General features: G+C 35.1%; 1 long non-coding RNA gene across 10 annotated transcripts in view; it reads right to left on the reverse strand.

Moving 5' to 3' along the window:
- Positions 1-24,072, reverse strand: part of LOC120775285 — a 39,196-nt gene that overhangs the window by 13,930 nt on the left and 1,194 nt on the right. For 3 of the 10 annotated variants that reach the window (XR_005705314.1, XR_005705311.1, XR_005705306.1), the window contains exon 3: positions 11,448-11,784. The exons of 2 other annotated variants lie outside the window; for them this stretch is intronic. This is a non-coding gene — a long non-coding RNA (uncharacterized LOC120775285). Of the gene's footprint in view, positions 1-3,479; positions 3,595-11,427; positions 11,785-24,072 lie in introns of all 10 variants that reach the window. 5 more of the 10 variants (XR_005705312.1, XR_005705307.1, XR_005705315.1 and 2 more) reach the window with 3 other exon arrangements.

Below are 24,072 nucleotides of genomic sequence, written 5' to 3' on the forward strand. Positions count from 1 at the left end.
TATGCGATTCAACTCATTAGGGATGCTTCACTGCATAAAACAAGAAACAAGGATACAGCAGCGAATGGTAAATGCTTGAAAAGAGGGAAAAATGTAGTAAGTAGCATTTTATCCTGTTTTGAGCATCAGTCACTACAAGTATTTAATTTTGGAAAAAAATTAATGTTGGGAAACTCATCGCGTGAAATGCCAAGAGGAAAATCTCTGCGCCAACTTTCCTGCAATTTATTAGCCAAAGTGAAGTGAAGTGGCAACAAAACACAAACACTCATTCAAGCGAAGAAGCAGAAATACAAAAGCGCCTTCCCGTGCGCGTGTTACTTGTCGCGCATTTCTATAACAATTCGATTTACCTCGCTTCAACTTTATTACTGTTCACGCGACACACCTACTTGCGTTTACACTCCTTTGTTGGAGCCGTTTTACCGCTAGAGATATTAAAATGTCTTGCTTTTGAGCGTCGAATTCAACACGTGGCAAAAACTGCAACACCACCATCAAAAACAACAACGACTGAAGTGTTATCAGTTGCATAACAAAGTTTGCTGGTGCAACGGGGCGTATGCGTAATCTTTGAATGGGCTTTTTTGCCAGTAAACTGAAAATTATTTCATATTTCCCACAGCAGTTTTCTCGCCTGTATGTACGCTTGTCGTATGTTTGTCTAATTGTTTATTCCTGCTTTTGAAAGCGGCGCGTGAAGTTGAAAACATAGCAACTCGCATCAATGGCGATGAAAGGGTGCAAACGATGAACATTGTGCATAGTTTTTCGTATAGGTTAACACACACACTGAAATTCACATCCATATTCCCATATATAATAATTTCACTTCGCTACTACGCGTGTACGCGAGTGGAGTCCCTTCCGTTACACTGCCCGTTGTGGTAGCGGAAGTGCGAGAAGATGGAACACCACCGGCGATGTAGAGCCGCGTGCCGCTTGGCTGTGGCTTTACTTTGCTGTTGGTTTATTTTGATTTTACGGCAGTCATAGTTGTTGCCATTGCCATGGGCGTTAGCGTCACTGTGGAAATTGTTATCGTTAGCACTGCGGAACTGGACCAGTAACCAAAACAAAGGCTGTTAAAATAATAGCAAAGCGGCTAATTGGTAGCATTGATTTTACTTTAATTCCTTTTGAGTACAAATCATTTACATACATTTAATCATCATGGACTTTTTGTTTGCCGTCAGCACGCACTTAACAGCATTTTTATGCGCGTCACGTGCCACTTCTCAGCCGAGCAGGATACAGTGCGAAAACAATGAAAAAATCAGTGGCTTTGTAAGTTTTTATTTATTTCCTTTCCAATTATTTTGTTTCATTCTTTTCACATCTCACGCTCAAGCGTTTAGTATATACTTGTGCTTTTCCTTCGACAGGGAAGCCTCAGACACATCTTTATAAGCGTTTTACTTATCTTTTTGCGATTACCGTTTTTTGTATTTATTAAGCGTATTCGCAATATATGCATGACATGTGTGAAAATTGGAGGCATATGAGTAAAATTTAAACAAAAATAGGATGCGTTTGATAGACAAGACAAATTGGAGGCATATGAGTAAAATTTAAACAAAAATAGGATGCGTTTGATAGACAAGTGGGCTTGTAAGCTATTTGCATAATTGTTTGGAGAAATATTTTTTCTGCAGACTTAAATTTATTTTTTAATTCGAAGATAGTTGCACAACCTTTCATTAAATTTTTTGATTTACATTTCAAAAAAAAGCTGGAGCCAGTTACATTGCCAAAGGGAATCGAATAAAAGTCACCAAAAAATGGTTTGCTGCCAGCTTTTGTGCAACAAATACAGGGTGTCCCAAAAGTAACGCAATATTTAAATTTGCCGTCATTATTATTATTATCTTTACAGCTGACATTATCATTCACTGCGATAATTTTGGGACACTCTTTATAACATAATAAAATAAAAAGCGGCAGATCAAGAATGGTTTTTAAGGCAAAGTTGAAATCATAATGGAAGAAGCAATTAATTAGACATACCATAAAATCAATGAAAATGCAGAAAACACAGCCGTAAAGAAATATAAAAATGTAGTTTGAGTTACAGATATAATCTCTATTACTCCACAGGCGACCATAAATTAAAATACAAAATGGATAATTTGTTGGAAATAACTTCAATTTCTAAATTAGCAGAGCAAACACATGTTACATTTGTAAATGATCGCAGGGTAAATGGGAAGCGATTTGCTTCAATGTGTATGTGGGGGGGGTTTGCGGCGACAGCGTGAACTAGTAAATGAGAAAGGAACACGTGGAAAAATGGAAGAAGAACCAGAAGTGAAGCATATGGTTGTGTGTGCATGTGTGAGGGCAGAGGTCGTTAACTTCCTCAGTGAAATGATAAATGTTGTAAGAGTTTGCCTGTGTAACTTCTGTGGTTCCCTTGTTTCTCAATATGCTTGCGAATGAGCTAGAAGTTGAGAAACATGCTTTGAAAATTAAAGCGCCACGAAGCAGCAATGTGGCAGTATCTGCTAATTACGCTCAACTCAAGTGGTAATTAAGTGACTAACGCCAGTGTAAATGCTTAAGAGTATGTACTATATGTGAATAAGTACACTGTTGGCACTACAAATGAGAATACTCAGCGGAAGACAAATGAGGCAAGCGTAGCAAAACAATAGGCGAAACCTCATTGTTGGAAAATGAAATCACTTACATTCACCTCTGTGACCACGTGTGACCACGTCTTACCTTGATGACTGGCTGTTTTACTAGGTGCAAATTTTCATTTCTTTGGCTTTCTCGCATTACTTAAATTTGCTGTGTTTTCTCAGATTTGCAGAGGATTTATGTGCGTTATTTACTTCGTCCTTTTAGCATTTTCTTTCTAAAAAATTCAAACTGTGTTCTTTTATTATAATTAGCACTTTTATTAGTGAGTAGAGATATGTTACGCTGTATGAAAGAATTGTGTGCTGAATGTTCATTATAGCATACATTTTGTATCACAGTAAATAAGTAGAAGAGGCAGTGGAAAAGATCATGGGAAGTCAAGGCTATGACGCTGTTCATGATGGAAAAGAGTAAGCTCGTTTGAGGGACTAGAATTTAACTAATCTGTTGGGTCAAAAAACAAAAATTATTGTTTAAAATTAGTGCCATTGAGAATGTTTTTTTATCCTACTTTCATATCATACATACTTTTGAATTTTTCGCTTTTATATCGAAGACTTTGAATATAAAATAGCAAAATAGAAGAAACAGCAAAAAAACCTTGTAAATAAAAAATTCTGTGACCTGCGATGGCCGTTATTGCCAGCGCTTAGCACACTTTGCAGTGAGATTGTGTGTCTGGAATTGCTTTTGGCGTCAACTTCTTATACGAGCACTAAATTGCAGGTACAAACCACAAGTGATATTTTTGCTTTCATGCTTTTCTCTGGCCAATTTTCAGATGTGTGCTTGAATAATATCTTTACTATTCAACGACTAGTAGTGTTACTAACACGAAACTGAATAGATGATTGGATCGGAGTCGTTTTCGGCGGCTCTCTCGAGACTGTTTTAGTAGTCGAGCAGGGCGTGAAGACAGAGTTCCTCTTGCCGGGTCAGCTTTGCACACTGCAAATACAGAAAGAAGGAGAAAGTGAAAGCCATATTTGAATTTTTAAGAGACGCGAAAGAAGTTCAAATGAAAACCCTTCTTTGTATTTGGTATGGTGGAAGGGTGAAACTAGCAAAAACACAAAATGCCTTCTATGTACAGGTTAAAAGTTGTACTTCGTGCATATACCCTGATTTACGGAAGTGATTGTTGTGTTAAGTGTTTTATTTGAGTGGCGCCCACATTTATCATTTGTGGTGTGTCATGCCGGAGGGGAAAAGTTAAGAGCGGTTGCTGTTATAAACACCAGCACGGAACCTATTATGGGCAACCTTTCGTTCGTCCCCATGGAGTATACGTGATTCATGAAATTTAATATCGGAAACCGTTAAAAAAAAGTATGAATCGAATAGAAGACTGTGGAAGGAAGAAACCGATGACGGCAGCATGAAAAGTAGAATCATAAAAATGTTATGAGAAATTTGCGGTGCGATGGATGCTTACTCGTTTACACCTCGAAGCGATTCTCTGAGCTAAGTAACACTTTGAATGTGAGGAAATTTCTTGTGACCTAACTTTCGTCTTTGTGATGTCTTATTTGATTCAGTCACTGTGAGTTTGTTGCGGTATTCTTTTAGCAGCGATTTGTTGCGCGCATTTCTTACGGCACTTTGCGAAAGCGCACTTCAAATTCCATTGAGCGAAAATATTTTGCACTCATTGTTTGGTAGATAATTTTAATGATTGCCTTTATCACTTTTGTTTGTTCTTTTCTCGCATGTTGTCACCTTTCTCTAACTATGATCTCCTTTATTTGCTTCCAAAGCGTTCACCGTTATCTTAATAGCTATTGTGTTTTTTCAAAATTGAATTAGCCTGCCCCAAATATGCTGCGATTGGCTTTACTTTGGCAATAAGGTTAGCTCAATAATGGTGCTATTGTAGCAGAAAATCACTAACAACACATTGTTTGCAGCTAAACTTATATTTGCTCACCTGTTCGCTACTTTACGGGTCAACAAAGGACTGCCACTGATGGCAGGGGAAAATAGAATTGTTAATTTGATAAGCTCATAAAAGTTGTCACAAAAGAGTTTGTGTGTGTGTGGAAGTCAGCAGTTGAGCGATTAAGTTGTAAAGTTGGCTGTTCCCTTTATTGCTCTTTAATGTTGAGGTAAAGTTCAGGTCATAAGGAAGTTTTTGTCGAAAATTTGTTTACCAAAAACTATAAAATGAACGCTTGGTAGATAAATATGACGTTTTATGCATAGGTGAATCGTGTCAGTACCGAAAATTATCTTTTCGAAGAATAAAAAAGTTTGAGTTCTTTTGAGACCAATATGCAGCTTACAATATAATAACCATAAATTATAGCCAATTGAAATAGAGGCTAAAATGCTTCTAAGCGGACACTAAATATAATAATTGTTCTGAATAATAGGTGATCTATTGGGCGTTATTAGCTCAAGGGACTTAACGTTCCATTGAAAATGAATAAGTGACAAACGAAAAGCGGGAAATTCCAGTCTTCGGTAAGCTTTTGGATGATAAGGTGGCAAGGATAAGGGCCTAATTTATATCACGATCTCATTAAAAATCATACAGATTTGATGCCACGATAACGATTATTGCAGCACGTCCGGAAGGTGATGAATGAAATGCAGAGCTGCCGACGACTTGGAAAGTCTAATACTTGGGTCGTTTGAATATAATCACGTTAACGATGGCTGAAGTTCTCACGCTGTACGTAACGGTATCAAACGGGTTCTACCTACCCTGATTGGAAAAATAGGAGAACATCAGTGTAGCAAACTACTAATCGCCTAATTGAATTCAACATTGCTCCTGTTAATGTCTGAGAGTCAAACGTCTGGTTGCCGTGAGCGTGGAAATTGTTAATTTTTGCAGAAAAAATTGGATAAATGAGATAAAGCATGCTGTGGGTTAGCTTAATATAAGCAGACATCCTAGGAAAAGAACTGACGAAATGTGCTATAGATATTGGAGTGGAAAATATTATTTCCCTCCTTTACCAGAGTAATTTAGTTAAGGGGGTATTCTCATGTAATCACTTCGAAAACTCGATTTTTTTTTTATATTTTGACAGTAAAACCTATTGAAAACATGCTGTGACATTCAGACCGAAATTGATAGAATTTGATAAGTTACATCTCATAGTCGCCGACGTATCGTAAGCGACTGTCTGCAGCTGCTACGTTTCCAAACGCATTTTTCTCGAATCATCATTTTCGGAAACTGTCATGGTCCTAAAAAAAAAGTATTCAACCGATTGCTTTAAAATTTATATTATTAATTCTTCTACTCATTTATAGTTATCGTCCCTATTCATATTTCATATTTTTTTTAAAAGATTTATAACGAAAAAAAACAAGATTTTCGTGACCTTTTTTTGAAGCTCGACATTTTTTTAATGAAATTGATTATATTTGGTAGGGACGATAGCCGCAGAACTACTGACTGATAATACATTCGATTTTTTTATTTCAGACAACATGAACAGCCGCTATCACCATGACCAGTGAACCACTTTTTTTTGTTGGAGACTACTTTGATTTAAAAAAAAAATATATATTAAAAATGTAAAAAACAAAAAAACAAAAAAAAAAATTTTGTACATTTCAAAATACAAATAAAAATATATTAAAAAATTAAAATTATTGAATTTTGTTGTCGCATAAAAAAAATGTTCCTAAAAAGTGGTAAAATGCATGCGTTCACATGAGAGTACCCCCTTAAATAACTAGTGTAAGGGTTTTTTACAGAAACATTTAGTGAGTTATTACTGAAACTTTAAGCAAATTTTGCATAGAACATCTCAGATTTATAACCTGTTAGAGCTCATTAAACAAAATTGGAAATATCTCGATAATAAATTGGGCTGTATGTCCGCTAAAATCCATAGTAGAACCCATCGCCTGCATCGTTCTACATTATTCTACGAAACAGAGAAATAAATGAAAGCTAAGCAGCAGTGGCCGGGGAAATTGCTAAAGATTGCTTCGCTTAACACCACTGCACTTTGGTTTTGCGACCAAACCAAAACTAAATTCCCAGCGGGACATAAATTACACCAAAACACATCCATTCATGAACATACCGGCAAACTCTGGAGATAAAGGGGAGACAGTGAAGCATTTTAAAAAGAAAGTGAAATTTTAAAAATAAAACCCACAGGGGAGTGTTAAGTTAATGTACTAGAACATAAAGTGGAGCTATTTGTTCTTTCGCAAATTTTGCCCCGCATTTCGTTCTCGCGCTAAGTTCACTTTAGCTTAATAAATGTATGACAAATAAATTTACATCGCGTGCAACCACCCACACAAATAACTACTATAAATACATGTATTAACTTCTGCTTCCTTGACCTAAACATACGCTCTCCTAATTCTGTTTTTTTGCTACTTTGTTGATTTTTCTGTCTTGGGCGGGCATCAGTGCCTCTCATAAGTCTTTGAAGCTTTGCTCTTAGTGACTTTAATCTTAGATATTCATCTTAATTGCTTGACGCTGGGGCGAAAGACAACCAAAAAGCCAAGCAAAGCATGAAAGGCCAAAAAGTTAGGTATTTAAGGGAACAAACGATAGACTTGGTGTACAAAGTGGCCACATTAGAGGATTCTTCATGTTTCCGAGATTTGTAGTGCAATAATTTTTAACGAATAATATATAAATTTTTAAGGGATCAGTAGGGTAATCTTTTTTCAAATTTTCTGTTCTCTTGTACCCTTAAAATTAATGTATAAATCCACTTTGTATGCTTTTTCAATACATCAAACTTTAAACCCGTTTTTCCCAAAACACACTTTTTTAAATTGGCGGGCATGATTCCGGTTGAACTACTCAACCGATTTGCTTAATTTTTTCTTAAATGTTCACAAAACGCCTAGCTACTACATTCATATTTTTTTAATAATTTATTGACAACTAGAGGACCCGTCCACGCTTCACTGTGGTTGATACAGAGATAAAACTACTACTACCATCTATATGATTTCTATTAGTTGGATTATAACTATAAGCTAATGAGATATAGCAATTTTGTTAAGCAACTTGTGTTAGTTTGCAAAAAAATGGATCCTAAAGCATTTCGTGTGTTAATAAAGCATTGCTTTTTTGGGGAAAATACTGTTGAATCCACCGTCCGTCCACCGGGAAATCCACCGTTGAAAAGATATTTGCTAAGCTGGAAACAGCCGAAATGAGCAAAGTAGGTGCCTCGCAAGTTCATAATCCAACAAAAAGAACGAATAACTGATTCTAAGAAGTGTTTAAGTGCTCTCTATTCGGAATAAAGCCGAAATTTTTCATCGGTGATAGAAACATAGCTCCATCATTTTCCATTGGAGTCCAATCGACAGTCATTCTAGTGGACTGCACATGATGAACCGGTTCTCAGGCGTGGAAAAACGAAAAAGGCGGCTTGAAAGGTTATGACATCAGTCTTTTGGGATGCACGTGGTATAATACATACTCAACGACTTATTACTGAGCCAGTTATAATCTATTTCACTACGTATTTGGTTGCAGTTCTTTTCTTCTATTTCAAATATTTAGCAACTGTATTATTTTTGAGAAGACTCTGTTTGAAATTGTACGCGTACATATATTCAAATGATTGTTACAAACATGAATTTTGAACAAATGCTTATCATTTGAAATATAATTTTTGTATTTATTAGTTGTATTAAACTTTGACATAAAGAAATAAAAGGTATCCTATGTCCTTACCCTGGTTCTAAGCTACCTCTCCACCAATTTTCAGCCAAATCGGTTTAGCCGTTCTTTAGTTATCAATGGTGTAACTAACAACAATTTTCTTTTATATACTATAGATGTTATGACAAATTTTATGTAAAAAAAAACATGGGGAAAAATTTAAAAAAAAAGTCGATTACTTTTTTATTTATCAACATTTTTTCATAATTCTAGTAGGGACGATAACCATTCACGTACTCTTTAAGAATAAATTGGATTTTTGTGTTTCAGATGATCCAAACATGAGAAATCGTATCCGCCAGTGAAAAAACGCATCTCATTTACCCAGCCATTTCTCCAACAGATACCATGAAAAAATTCCGAAAAAGTTTGTTTATGCACTCCACGGTATACCTCATGATATGTAAAAAAGGTCTATTGTAGAATAAAAATTTCTATGAAAAAAAATTGTCAAAAAAGCAGGCCAGATTACCCTACTGACCCCTTAATAGAAGCCAATATTGCTTTGTTTGTCAGTTACTAGTTATGAAATTTCTTTTATTAAATTATATTTCGGCTTTCATAAGATTTTTTCGCATTTCACTAAAAAAGATTTAATGCAATAAGTAAAGTGCTTTTCATCTCATAATGTTAGGAAGCTTCCATTTCCACTTTCCGTGATAATTTTTGAATGAAATGCTCGTCAAGTACTAAGAAATTTAGACGAAATATATGTAGATCGCTATATATTAATTTAACAAAATGTCTTAATTTTGTCGTCGAAAATAGTAAAACAAAGTATTGCTAACAACGATCAAAGTTTATATGAAAACAATTACTTCATCCTCGTTGCTTAGCAAATGTAGCCAAAGAAGAAAGAAAACGATATGAGTTCTCGTATGCGCGACAAGGATTTTTCTGCTTTGGATTGCTCAACACCTTGGGATTGGCAGACATCTCGGAATTTGTAGTCTAAAGTAATTTAATTTATTTGTGCGAAGCCAGCGCAATGCTCAACATTGCTATGCAACTGAAGGTTCGACATAACAAACAAAAAGCTGAAAGTTGTAGAAACGAAACATCGCGAAAAACTAGGAGATACAAATCGATAATAATTGCAAATTATTCCTTTGGGTACAAGGTAGTAAGACTTTTTAATTTAAACTTCGCGCTAAAACCCATAAGCCGAAATATTGTTTTTCTAGGTTGGTATGCCTGTCATTTAGTGTACTAAATGTGTCTTGTTTTAAGGATTCCTTTTAAAGTTGCACAAATGTTTACAAAATACCTGTTTACAGCTTAAAAGTATGTCCTAATTTCTAAAAATTATGCGATATAATGCTTTGACCCAAATCTCCGCAGCCGACTTATCTCCAACCGTCATAAGCTCGGGTAATTCTTTCCTTCTGCGAAGATTAAGAGAGTTTTCTTGTTGTTCGGCAAGATACAAAGTATGTTCCTTCTTTCTGTGACATCTTCCCTGCCAACTAACAGAAAAGAATAAAAGGTTTACTATCTATCTGTTTGTGCAATGTATTTTGTTTTTTGCCATTAATGTTTTTATTTGCAAGTTTGGTTTATATAATCCTTCCTGGCGGTTTGCTCCATTTCTATTGGGTTCTGCTTCCTGCTTCGCCGTTGCTTTTTTAGGGCAAAGAGACTGCACTGCTTTCGTCCCCGTGTTGTACTGGCTTGTTAATATTGCCGTTGTGTCCTTTGTTTTTCTTTTATTGCAATATTAGGATTTTGTTGTTTCTACCTTTTTGTATTGTTTTAGGTCATTAATGGTATATTTTTTGCTTGAAATATGTAACTTGTTTTTGTTTTGCTTTGTTTTGTGATTCTTTTCGTCGATAACTTTCGATACGATTCGTTTATTTTGGGAATGCATCTGGTAGTTCTACGTCTTTTTCAGAATTTAATAATGCTTTTACGAACTTTGTACTTTGGCAAAAAATTTCCCATTTTGTTCTGATTGACTTTGTATGTAAGACTCTGGCTTCTGCTTTATCATAACAAATGGGTAAGAAAGGAATGAAGAATGTACAAATTGCAAGCCTGACCAATGGGTTCTTCTTAAGCACCTGATAAGATTTCCTTTTCGAACAGTTTTTATAAATTAGGATATAAAGAGATTAGTGTTTTATTCTGCAGACTTCCTTAGGCGCTATTTGCAGATAGCTCTTCTCTAAGCTATAATTTCTTTTGTGCAAATATCAGCATTGCGTCGCTCCGATAAAGATAATAATTGAATAAATTAAATTTCTTATAAAAAAGCAAATTAGCAACGTTTATTGACTGCTTTATTTGGCGAATCAAATTGTTGTTGCTGTTATAAGACAGTTGACAATTACACACATACCTGTGAAAACTTGCCCGAAACAGTAAATGTAAGAGACCACTTTTATTTTATTTCACAATGAGCCAGACAAAAGCTTTAATCCAGTTATCCTCCTACCTCCTCATCTACATCCATATCTACATGTATTTGGCTTTCGAATTTATCTGTTCTGTCGGGCGTCAATTTCACTGCTGAAGGCTTGCATAAGTTTTACCTTTTGTTTCCATTCTGATTTCCCTCTTCGCCGGTATTGCAAATGCACCGCTATCAATCTGCAGTTTTTGACCTTTTAATTAACATCCGTTCGGGAAAACCGAATTTTCACTGTGAAACAGGCGGCTACAAAAGTTACTACGAAATGGAATGAAATGAAATTTCCAACAAAAGTCCAAACAAAATGCAGAGATAGGCAATTTCAAAATAAATGCAATGGTAGTGAATCCAAACGGAGGGCAGACCAATTGTTAAATTGACAGTTTGTGACAAAAAGCTTGAAATATTGATAAAAGTCCAAGTAAAAATGACAAACAGCAGTCGACCAATGTCCACAGGGAATAAGCTGACAGTTGAACCATATTCATATATTTACATATATACTTTTGTAATTGTCCAAACAAAAATTAACCATTCAACAATGTCGCTGCGCAGATCATCTACTTTCTTTCATACATACATATAAATATCAAAAGTTTGTTGAACTTCAGGTAAGGGTCAAATTCTATTAAATTCTTGCACAAAAATGTGAACGCACGATTTTATATTATTTATATAAATTCGAGCAGAGTATTCATACCTGTATATCCTACTGCTCACCTGTTTGGCTAGCGTGTCAAAACGGTTGGACGACCTGTGGTCTTTACCAAGTGACATTGGCAGATTGCAGCAAATGGTAAAACATGATTTTATGTTCAAACACTATTTTCAATATTATCTCAGTCAAAATTTCGCATATTTGTGGGAGTATGTTACTCATACGCCGTGGGCAACACTACGTGTTCCAGTATATGTCCTCACAAGAATGCACATACGCTTGCGGAGTAGACTCCTTGTTGAGCTTAGCCCGATTTCCATTCAACTTTCTGCGGTTCATTTTGTAATATTTGCATAAGACCATGCGATTAGTGTATGCTTTGTGGTGAGGGCAAGGAAACTGAAAGTGAATAAATTTCTATTAAAGAACAAAAATAGCAGTGATTGTCTTACTCAACGCGGAATTATGTTAAAATTTTAATTATTTTGAATTACATTGTGAACAAGTTAATATAATATTTAATAGAGATGTTTAAATTCTGCATATATTCCATATCTTCTTCAAGAACATTTGCTCATATTAGTTATATTGAAATTTGCATCCAAGAAGCTAGTGAATAATTGAAGCTTAAAATAAGATAAAAAGGCAAAGCCAAATGGTTGACAGCACAAAAAACCCGATTATAAATATCTTCGAGTTAAAGCTTAGAAGCGGAAAATTGAAATGCATCGACTTTTCCTAATACACACAAGCTTATTTACCAGCAGTGTTAAAGCTGCTACAAACATGCCACAACGAAGCCACAAAGTCTTTCCAAAGACAACAACTCAAAAGGAAGAAGCAAAAGTGTTTAGTTGAGTGATACAAGACAAGACAAGAGGCAACCCTTGAAAGCACAAGTGGTTAAGTGGCCTAAGAAGTTCACTCCCCTTAGACAATGCAGACATACATATATGTGTTTGTGAAGTAGGTTGTATCGCATAGAACACTCTGGAGGTGAGAGGGGGAATTTGTGAGTTTGCAGCGGCAACACTGTTGATTACTCGTGTGAAATAATTATAACTCTTATACATAGAACCTTCTTTAGCTCAGCCTCAAGTTCTTCGTGTAGTTCTTGTTGTCGTTGTGTTGACAAATGGGAAAGTGCAGTGGCGCGCGTAATGGCGGAATGTCGCACATATGACATTACAACTTTTATGAATAAAACAGGCACCTGCACCCGGCAAGAAATAACTTATCATAATAAATATTTTCCTATTTATTTTCTCCTGATGAATGCTCAAAGTATAACTATTTACTTTTGCACTAGCTGTGAGGACTCACTTTAGCTGTTCTGGTGAAATATTTTTGTGTGCCACTAAACGCACGAATATGTAGTTTGAATATAAGCGATTTTGAATGAACTGGAATGAACTCCTTTGGACGTGTACTTCCTTCGTATTTTATGTGGCGCAGACACCATTCTGTTAGTTGTTGCCACGAGAAAGCACTACTTTCCCGTTGGCCACACTTTAGCGTAATTGTCTGTCTTCTTAACCACACAAAAGTCCCTAAATTTGCAGATTTTACTATCTGCTATAAAACCGTGAATATGCGATATGCTTTTAGTACTGTCAACAATAGACAAACACACACGAGCTAGGAAAGTTATGAGCTCATTGCCAGTACATTTTTGGAGGGTAAATCTTAAATTGGCAGCTCACTCGAGAGTTTGAGGAAACGTTCTACTATGTGGAGAGCCTGCAATAATAGTCTAGGAATTCACTGTTATGTGTATATGCCTGTGATGAAAACGACAATTGAAAGCTTCAAACCGACTTGACCTCGGCCTTGGTGTCACATAATTAATGATATTTTATTAGTCGGTTATGAGGGGAATTAAATCTGTCCAAAATATTTGGCTAAGATAGTTTTATTTCATCCATTCCTCTTGAAATTTGTATTTTAATAGTTTCTAGTTAGTTGTTGACAGCAAACATCAATTTGAAACGAAAGATCGGTATGTGTGTATGTGTGTGTATGTGAACAGCCCTCGTTGAATTTAATTGAAAAGTTTCCATTATACGGTTCAAACGAGTACACCGTTAGGAGTTTTATGGCTACTTAACTGAAGAGGCTGGTCAAGCATTATGGAATTGACAAGTTAAGTTATTGAAATCGGGGTCTCGGGTAGAAAACACTTAATTTCAAGATATGTAGTTTAAGAACAAGTTTTCTTGTATCGTTGCGATTCTGAAATAGGAACGAATTGAGGAATACCACCACAGTAAATATACTTTTAGCTTATGAAATATTATTTTTCAGTTTACTAGATGTCCATTCAGATATCGCTTGGTTTATTATTATCAAACTTTGCATACGTAAAATGTATTTATGTTATATGTATTTTGTTTCATATATGTATCTAGTTATTCTCCGCTTTTAAAACGAAGCTGAAAGTTGAGAGAGTGCAAAGCATTTGCGAACAAAGTGTGGATGAGTGCAAAAACGGTGAAAGTGTGTGTGAAAACGGTTCAAATTTCTTGTGTTGGCACTAAACTTTAGGAGTTATTAAACAATAACGACGCCAGCAAAAATAATTATGGTCTGCGTGGAAGCTTACAGTCGATAAAACACATGCATACACACATATTTTATTTGCGATGCCAAAGTGATTGATTGAGTTTATTGGACATTTACTGAAATTGTTTAGGAAGTTACACATGTAGAGAATATTTGAGGTATTTGGAAGTAAAATATAAAGGAGCTTACTATATTCCGAAAAAGCTTTTTTGCTCGTTTTAGTCATTAGCTAATAAAATAAACAAACGCATTGGCTTCGGTTCTGAGAGTTTCTATCTCTTCTTAAAATTTATTCTCTAAAATAGTAATACATTAAATTTGATACATGCAATTTTAACTACAACAGACTTCGAATTTCGTGAATCAAACTCTATTAAAACTTTTATGTAATTAATTTTATATTAGGGCGAACCGCGGGCATGAAAATACTCTATCTTTCCTGAAACTGTCGACTCAATAGTGAATTAAATTGACCACTATCCTTGTCTATGTTCTCTTAAACTTTAATGCACATCAGTTCACTATCAACTAAGGTGCTTACCTCGAAATTACTAAGTGATTCTCAATTCGACTCCTTTCTCATTAGTTGAATTTGTTGCGTGGGTTATAGGGCTTCAGTGCCGCTTAGTTTTCGTAATAACAGACTCTAAATACATATCAACTGCATAAAAAATCGGTCATATGGGAACATATACAGTAATTTGTTCGTCGGTGCTTTGTAAGGGAGCTTTGTCAACACGCGTCGCTTTAAAGTTGCAAAGTAATTATGAAATTTTAGGGATCCAATAAGTTTTCAGAAATTGGTGGTAAATTTTGTGAGTGGCTCTAAAGAATATACCATATATATATTTTACTTAACTAGAAGGAGGTAAATATGTTGAACAATTAATATTGTAATATTTTTTTGATATGAGATAATAAAGTTCAAGATAAACAATAAAATTCCTCTTCGCTGGCTTCCAAAATCGAAATTGGCAGCTTTCGTTTGCTAATATCAAACTCCGATTTAATTGTTTCCGTTGCTTTACTCTGCTCTTGCTCTGCATACATATACATTTTTATAGAGCCGTATATCCTACTCTTCCGGTATTTGCCTGCAGGCACAACACTTGAAGACGCTGCTCGGCAAGACCGCGAGCAATGAACCAATACGGCACGAATATTGGAAATACCGAAATCAATGCCTCACGTTGAGCTTTTATTTTTTGTACACGTTATCAGCCATGTTCGTCACTTCTTCATCACACGAAATATACACTTGAAAGCAAGGAATTGTGTACCGACCCTCCACAACACATACATACATACAATCATGTTAAGAATATTAGTTTAAAAATAACACCCCTTTTGGTTGCCTTCCAATAACTCAGAGGTGAATGTACGAGAGGATTTAAAGCCTTATACGTTGACTTACATCAGACTACATTGGAAAAGTACAAAAACCAGATAACTGTTGAAAATGGTATTGGTTTCTGAGACGAAAGCTTGCTTCGGCAATCCCACTGCTTAGCTGGGTTTTTGGGGTCCACACTAAGCCTTTGTTTATTCTGTTAGTTGACAGCCATTAAATGAAGTCCACAAAAGCAGCAGCGTATAAAACTGAAAAATCACTTTGCTTCTCTCTCTTTGGAGACATATATTTGGTTTCCATTCTGAATTCACTGGCAAAAGGTGAAGTTCCTTTCAAGATAAGATAAGGTTTTAATTACGTACAATGTTTGCTTCTCTATATAAGTAAATATGTATATAAAATGTAAAAACTTAAGTTCCCAACTTCAAAAAGATTTTTAGACACGTTTTCGGACGCTCTAATTTGGCTCCAATGGTTCGTAAGTAGAAGGAATGATTTTAGCTTGAATTTATATGTTCTGATAATGTTGTTGATGTTGATTGTGTGTTGATGTTATATTGTTTTGTAGTTACTCTGTGAAAGTTTTATGTTGATGCTACTTCTGTCGTTATTGCATTTAAACGTTGGTTGGAGTGTTTCCGGCTGTTTTTCCTCAATTGCTTGCTTCTCGTATAAGGTCCTTCACACTCCTCTTCCGTCTTTTTGTAACCTTTTTCCACTGTTTTGACTGTTCACCACATCGGTGCCGCACTTTTAGACTCTATTTTCCTAGTCATTTACCTCGATTGACGGTGTTGGTGGTTTTTTGCTTTGATTTTTGTGCCAATAAACTTTGTTTTTTTGTTGCTTTCACTGTTAACACATCTCACTTCCACCGTGGCTCTTAAGCACAGACAGCTCAGTTACCTCTTGAGAACAAATAATAAATATGTTGTATTGTATTGTTGTATCGAATGATAAATTCGTGTTCGCGTTTGGTGCTTATTTGATTCCAAAGTATGAGTATGCTTTGCTGTGTTGAGCTTCTCACCTCTTGAGGCGAATTTAAAGACCTCTTCGATTATCACCGCTAATTGGTAAAATTAAATATTTATAAACTAATTACAATCTAAAAAACAATATGTTAAGTATTTTGATTCGCTCAAAACTCCCTTCCACCCCTACTTCTCATACAAAAATATCGTAGGATTTGTTATCATTTATTTAGGAAGATAATCTATAATAAAGTCGTTGTTCAATACAAATATTAAAAGTCTTAAAGTTGGTTTTCAGTGCCCTTGGTAGTTCGCCATCTATTTCATTTAATGAATATATGTAAATATTTCAACTTTTGAAATTAGTTGAAATGGTCCAAACCACCTAGTATATATATATAATTTATAAATCCTCTGCAAGGGACTCTGTAGTTACTATATTCTATCTACTTGTTCATATGGCTTTGGTACATGAGGAGAATATTGTTTATCCAGTTGACTAAGGCTTAGAATATCTTCCTAACATCAAACATTTGCTTCCCAAATATAGGAAACACAAATGTCTCGTCTGTAGCCCAGCAGAGTGAAATCACCATTTACTATGCGTTTAAGAAATAAAAAACACACACTGTAATGTAAGGCAAACACGGAAAGATTTTGCACATCGCGCTAACTTTTCAAGGCAAATTAATGTTTTATCAATAGTGAAACAAGCGATTCCCTTCTGCCGAAACCATTTATTATCTTTGGTTTGGCACTTGAGCAACCGGATGAAATAAATTTTGTAGAACTCTTGTGAAAGTGAGTGGAGGGAGTGGCTGTTAATTTTTTGTTCTAAGTTATACCATAAATAACTCGGCCTATCCAAGTAGACCATAAAAGTTCGTATATTTTTGTCAGAATGAATAAATACGCGAAACCAACTTGCCTGTCAAGAAAATGCGCAGACATAGCGGAATAATGAGCATTCGGTTAAGAGCAAAATAAGAAATTATGCCACTTGAATGTCTACCATTAGTCTTAAAAGTGTTGAACTATCCGTGGGGGTTAAGAGTTTACTTAGTTTTTAGCTTATTTAGGCATAGCACCGTGGAGATATTGGGAATTAGAAAACTGTAGAAAAAGTACTAAAATCAGCAAGAGACTCTACGTCATATTCACATTTATTTTTCTGGAATATTTTTGAGAAATTATAGTGTTTCTTTGTAGCTTTTATAATTTTGTGCTCTGCATTTTTTTGTATTTGATAATAATATGCCTGATGACGTTTCAAAATATTGTGAGATTTTTGTATACAAACAAAGGAGAGCTCCATTAATGATGACGTGAAAACATATTGTCATATAATTGTTTTTAAAATTTTAAGTATTTGTCATTTGTAACAAAACTTGAAATGAAAGTACTCAATTCTGCAACGCAAATGAGAGTGAAAACTAAAATACTGGAGCAGAAATGGTAAACAATAAAAATTGTGGAAACATAAGTGTTGCAGCAATGTTGCAAGTATACGAAATATATGCGAAAACCGATTTGTGGTGATTTATGTTCGCTTCAAGTTGTAATATGGAATATTGCTCTTATTCAGCGGGGGCTTATAACAGTGTAAAGCTTTTAGTTGCAGATGTTGTCCAAAAACAAAAAGGAAACCTCAAAGTTTCTACTGATTGAAGGACACGAACGTATAAAATAACCTTAATACACGGGTTTGTGAGTTGCTTTATGTTCTTGTCACAGCAAAAAAGATAAACGATTTCATGTAAAACCAGAAACCATGTGATTCTTTGCTACCAGTTCATTTCCTCCTGCATATAAAAGAAGCTACTAAGTAGTGCTTTTTTAAAATTTTTCTCCACTGTGATTTTCAGAAACCATTTACTTTCCATTTTTTGACGATGTCACAACATTTCTCCTTAAATGACTTTTTTCTTCTCAGACTTAGTATTTGAATTAAGCTAAGAGTAAAACAAAGCAATTGAAAACTATTAGGAGCCATTGAATATATATATGAAAGAAAGGCACAACAAATTAATAATTTATTATCTTAACAAAATCCAAATATTGACCTTTAGTATAGTACAAGTCCTCAGCAGTCTTTTTCCAAAAACTTGTCTCATATAAAAAAAAATATTTTATTGGAATTTTTTGTTGTTACAAACATACACTATTAACCAAAAAATTCTGAAATTTCTTGAACAAAATGTTTTTACCTCGACTATTGGGCGCCCGCGTTGGCAGGATAGCAGGATCATCTAAAGTGACAAAAATAAAGTTTAGTAAAAACATTAATTTAGAACTTGCTCGAAGGAAAAAAATTAAAATTGGATTTTGGGCAGATATTTTTTCGAGCCCACAAGGCTGTATCTCCGAAACTTTTACTCTGATCAACTTGCACATTTAAGACAATATTCTAGAGATGCTGTTGAATTTAAAAAGACAATAAAAAACAGGAAAAAATGCACTGAAGCTAATACACCTTTCACAGGTGCATTTCTGTTAGCAACTATGTGTTCATTTGTATGGAAGCTATATGCAATAATAATCTGATCTGAACAATTGTTTCGGGGATTATATTATTACCTTAAGCAGTAATCCATGTCAAATTTCGTGAAGATACCACTTCAAATGCGAAAGTTTTCCATACAAGAACTTGATTCGGATCGTTCAGTTTGTATGACAGCTATATGTTATAGTGGTCCGATATCGGCCGTTCCGACAAATGAGAAGCTTCTTTAAGAGAAAATGGGACTAGTTCGTATATATACAGACAGACAGACGGATGTGGCAAAATCAACTCAGCTCAACTTACTTATCATTTATATATATACTTTATAGGGTCTCCGGGGTTTCCTTCTGGGTCTGGGTTACAAACTTCGTGGCAAACGTGGGTATATTACGTTCACGTGTTCAGGGTATAATAACTTTTTAATGTAACCCCTTATTGGAGATCTATTTGCCGGTTGTGAGCCCGTTATGGTTGCCGCGCCAATGCCACTCCAAAAGGAAATAGTTCAGCGAAAATGGAGAACTATTTCAAAATGAAGCATAAATAACAGCGATGTGTACCAATTGTTGCAGCAGAGAAAATGCGAATTGTGGCACTCGGATAGCAAGTGCGACAAAAACCAGCATGCTACACAAGCAAGCACTACAATGCTACAAAAGATGGCAAGTTGTGAGATGTCAATAGTTACGTGTGCCACAGAAGTGTTAGCATAGACATGAGAAAAGGCGAAACACACAACAACAGCATTGTCGACGATTGCAAGAATGCCACATAAACAGCAACACCTTATCCTTGCATAAATGTTGAAATTTTCTTATCGCACCTCGTTGGTGAAATTAATTTCCTACATCTTTTTCTTCCAGAATGAAATTAACATGAGAAAGTATTAATGGTATTCAAAGTTGCAACATGTGGCTATGTGTGGGTGTCTGTTCGCTGGATCAAGATTTTTGGGTTCATCTCAATTTTTCTCGTTAGTAACCATGCACATCTTATTAATGCTAAATATATTTTTAAATTCTGTTCAGCAATTTTGTGCAATGACCTTTTTCCAATTGAGTGCGTAAAGCAAACAAATTTACCAGGTTGAAAACCGAACTCTGTGGCTGACAGCCGGACCTGTGAAGCAGAATGTGATGAGCCTGACGCCCTGTGATAATTTTGTTGTGGTTGTAAGAGCTGATGGTCCACAAATTTTGCTGACGCTTGACTTTCGTACACTTGGTTTGCAAAACTACCCCGTAATAAGGGCAACAATGATATTAAGTAGCATTTGAGGAATACTTAAGGGATATCAAAACTTGAGTAACTTCAACTGCCTTGAAAAAGGTTGATTTTGAGAAAAAACTGCTGATTGTTTCGAGTCTGGCCAATTAAGCTGGAATGTGTTTTTTACCTAGTTCCAAAAGAAAGTATGTCGGCTTATTATGTCTTCTTTTTGGCAGATCGATGAAATCTATATTGGACTAATTGTAAAGGCTCTTGTACGAATCCTTGTGTTTTAAAGTGCCTTCATCAAAGAAGAGAATACCAAACACTCAGCTAGTAAGAATTGCTTGCCTGTCTGCACAAAATCCAACTCATAAGTATTGACTTCGCAATTTTAATAATCTATCAGACTAGATAAGTAAATAAAAAGTAGCAAAACTATTCTGCTTTACATTGAGTCCATGAAAAACCATATCCTTTATAAATATAAATATTTCCGTATTAATGTTACTCGATCACATACTAACATAAGAATACATATAAAAAGAACGAAAGAACACACGACCTCAGCACTTTCCCTAAATATATTGGAAAATGTCAAGGACGTAAGGAAGTATTTGTTGTAGGAAATAATGTCAATGTGCTTAGTCGACTTGTTCCAAGTAGATGGGAAGTGCATTGAGACGCAGCGTGAGCCACTGTCGCTGTCTTACATTTCGAGACAGGATTTCTGATGGAGGCACTGGGGCTCTGGGCCTCTCGGCATCTTGTGCGAAGATGCACGCTAAATTGTTACAGTGCATTTGTACATCTGTGTGCGTTTCGATGAACTTGCGTCTTTGTAATTGTTGTTGCTTACTGGTTCGCATTTGGGTTCGCTTATTTTGGTTTCTTTTTTCGTTTCAAAATTTTGCTCTCATTTTTTTACTGTGGTTGACTGCCACAATGCCTCACTACAACAAACTCTACGCATGTAATCGTCACATCAAACATGAATTCACGAGAATATATGCGATTTTGTCGCTGCATTGGGGACACAAAGTTTTGGGTGCGCCAAAAAAGGTCCGTATATAAATGTGTATGTTTTTATTTTCAACTCACTGCCAATGACATTTTCACGTTCATGTCGTTGATTTATTTTTTGCGCTGTTCTAATTGTCTTCGCTGTGCTGTTTTTGTTGCAATGCTCATAGGCCGCTTGTGGCCTCTATGCAGAAGCTGTGTCGCTTGTAGTTTGTTGTTTTCACCCCTCATCCATTTGCAATGACATTTTTGTCCTACTGCGGCAAAAAGTAAGTATTGTTGTCTATCCTTGTTGTTGTTTATCTTCATGTGTATTGCATTGGAATCTCTGTTTCTTCGAACTATTTAATTTTTGAATTTAAACTGATGGTTTCACATTAACAGAAATATATTTGAATGTGTTAACATTTGATAGAGTTGATGAATGGTGCCCCAGAAGAAAGAGCTTAGGTAACTACTGTGCAATAGTCTTTTACGTCAGTGTTCTCCAATATTCATACTCTAATGTTCCACTAAGTTTGATTATAAAACGAAGTAACCTGTTTTACAAAAGCTTAATTATTTATTTAAAGGCCAAGTTCGTTATGTTAAAAAATTCTTTATTGTAAGAGGAGAGGAGAGCGATCAATCATTGTTGTACCCTTGTCACATTTACACTCCGAAAATATTAATTCTTGAAGAAGCGGAATTTTCCAAAGGACACAAAACAAATTAATGCTGTTTCAGTCAGGATTTCCATTCGTTGGTTGGCTCATTTATTTGCATGCGCATCATTAATGTCGTGCTTTGATAATCCTCTCGCGTGCGAACCACAGAAATCTACCGTTAATTAACTCGAACCACTGCTCTGTTTGCTTTGTGGGAATAATGGCATGAGCGAAGTGCCTATGTCAAACTGCGACCATTTTAATGAGATTATTCCATCGGCATTTCAAAAGCGTCACTTTTGCGTGATTTTGAAATATTTATATGGTAATATACGTATTCATACTGTTTTGTTTGCGAAGTGCGAAAATTGTAAAATATTCTGTTTCCAAATTAGGCATATACCTCAAATTTTTTTTTGCACAAAGGAACCTGATCATCAATTTTCATCGAGATATCTCTTTTTTGAACCAAGAGACAGCTTGCACGGACTAACGGACAGACAGACAGTCAACAGGATTTCAGCTTTTCTCTTCATCCTGATCATTTATGTATATATGTATGTATAATCATAAAGTATGTTATAAATGATTTTATTTTTATTTGTATAACTAGTTCATTTATTCTTCTTTTTGAATTAGTAAAAAGTAAACAAAAAACAGTACAACCGTTAGGCGAACGAAACTATAACATTCTACAACAAAATAAAATAATACAAAACTATAACACTCTGTGGCAACTGGTTGTAAGAGTATAAACACAGTACAAAAAAGTGAATACCTAGCAATAATTTCAACATTTTTTCATTGCTAAAAAGAATGAGATAGAAAATGCCAAAATATTAGTCACATTTCAACTGTGAAATTTAAAAATGTTCCACTTCGCTCTCTTAGCATACCTGGTGCTGTTTAATTACGGTTTCTTATGTCGCAGACTCTGGATTCAATTTATGAACATCTAGGAAGCAAAGTAATTCTAAGCAGTGCAAGGCTCAGGCCGAGGAAGTAATTTAAAACAACTTTATAAGACGTTCAAATGAGGGGGTGTATGTACAATAGTAGTGAGGGGTTGTGAACATTGTCGTAAATTTTGCTCAAGTGGAGTGCCTTGAACACTGTTATTGTATGATTCGCTCGATCTGCAAATAAATGTTAATATCACTTGAGGTATGTAATTGTATTTGTTTTTATTGCGTTCGTTTCCATTCCATTAACGTTACTATTCTGATTTTTTATTTGCTCTTAAAGTCAAATTGCGAAAGCAAATGCAGCTTAGGGTCCTTAAAATTACCATATTATTCACATATGGAACAGAGATTTCCTTCTCGGCCTACACAAAATATATCACTATAGAATTTGATATTCACAAATCGTTTTGCGGCTTTCACTTAATAAGAATTTTGGCAATTTTTGTTCGGTAAAGTGGAAGAAAACAAAGCCAAATGACTGTTGGTATACAAATATGACCAAACAAGTATTAACAATGAGTAGCCTCGGGCTGATTACATTGTTGAGATTTGATTGCATCAAATATTTACGTAATTTGAATAATCAGTTATCGGGTTACGGCATTCATAAGTTTAGTTTTTACTAATTTTAAAAGAAGAATAATTGAACTAATAATACAAATCAATAAATACAAAATAAATAGTTTTAGATATTCACACTTTGCGGTGTGTTATAAAACCAACGAAATGCAAGTCAAATTTTACTCTCCACTTTGAGGAAAAATTAAATATATATAATTAATTTTTAAATTAAATTAAAATGGTATATTATCCATGGAGGAAATAGTTCTTATTCAGAGTTATAAATGCATTCTCTAAATGCCGATTATTAGTTGAAAATAGTAAAATTGGATATTAAAAAACTACTTTAAAATTCTTTGCCTTATTCTTTAACAAACTTTCGTTCAGTTGCCTTTTCAAAAATGTATCATATGTACAGAAGTCATATGTATACAAATTCTCTTACATAAAAAATCGAAATCTTTATTAAATTGAGCTTTTTCTTACATTAAAATCGTGATTCCATAAAGCATGTTGTCACCTTGTCGTATGAGTAACTTCTCGAGACAGATCAGAGGAAGACTTACACAGAATAACGAACACAGGAAAATTTGTATTTACAATTTAAACGCCCTTTAAAATGTGATTTGAAGAATACTACTGTCATAATAAAGGCATTCCGTCAAAAGCGGGCAGATGAAAGCATTTCGTCAGCCAGTCAGATTGTGGCTTTCCACAGAAATGAAAACGAATGCTCAAAAAGGAATCCAGCACAGTGTTACAAATGTTCCGGTAGCATTAGCCCTCACAAAGGCGGTGAATCAGAAGCGGAAAGGAAAACATTCAAAAGCTACAATACACATTGTTCCCACTTTCACGGCCACAAGTCCGATTGTTGTGAGCAGCCACAGGC

The sequence above is a fragment of the Bactrocera tryoni genome, chromosome 4 (assembly GCF_016617805.1).
Source record: "Bactrocera tryoni isolate S06 chromosome 4, CSIRO_BtryS06_freeze2, whole genome shotgun sequence".
NCBI classification, from domain to species: Eukaryota; Metazoa; Arthropoda; class Insecta; order Diptera; family Tephritidae; genus Bactrocera; species Bactrocera tryoni.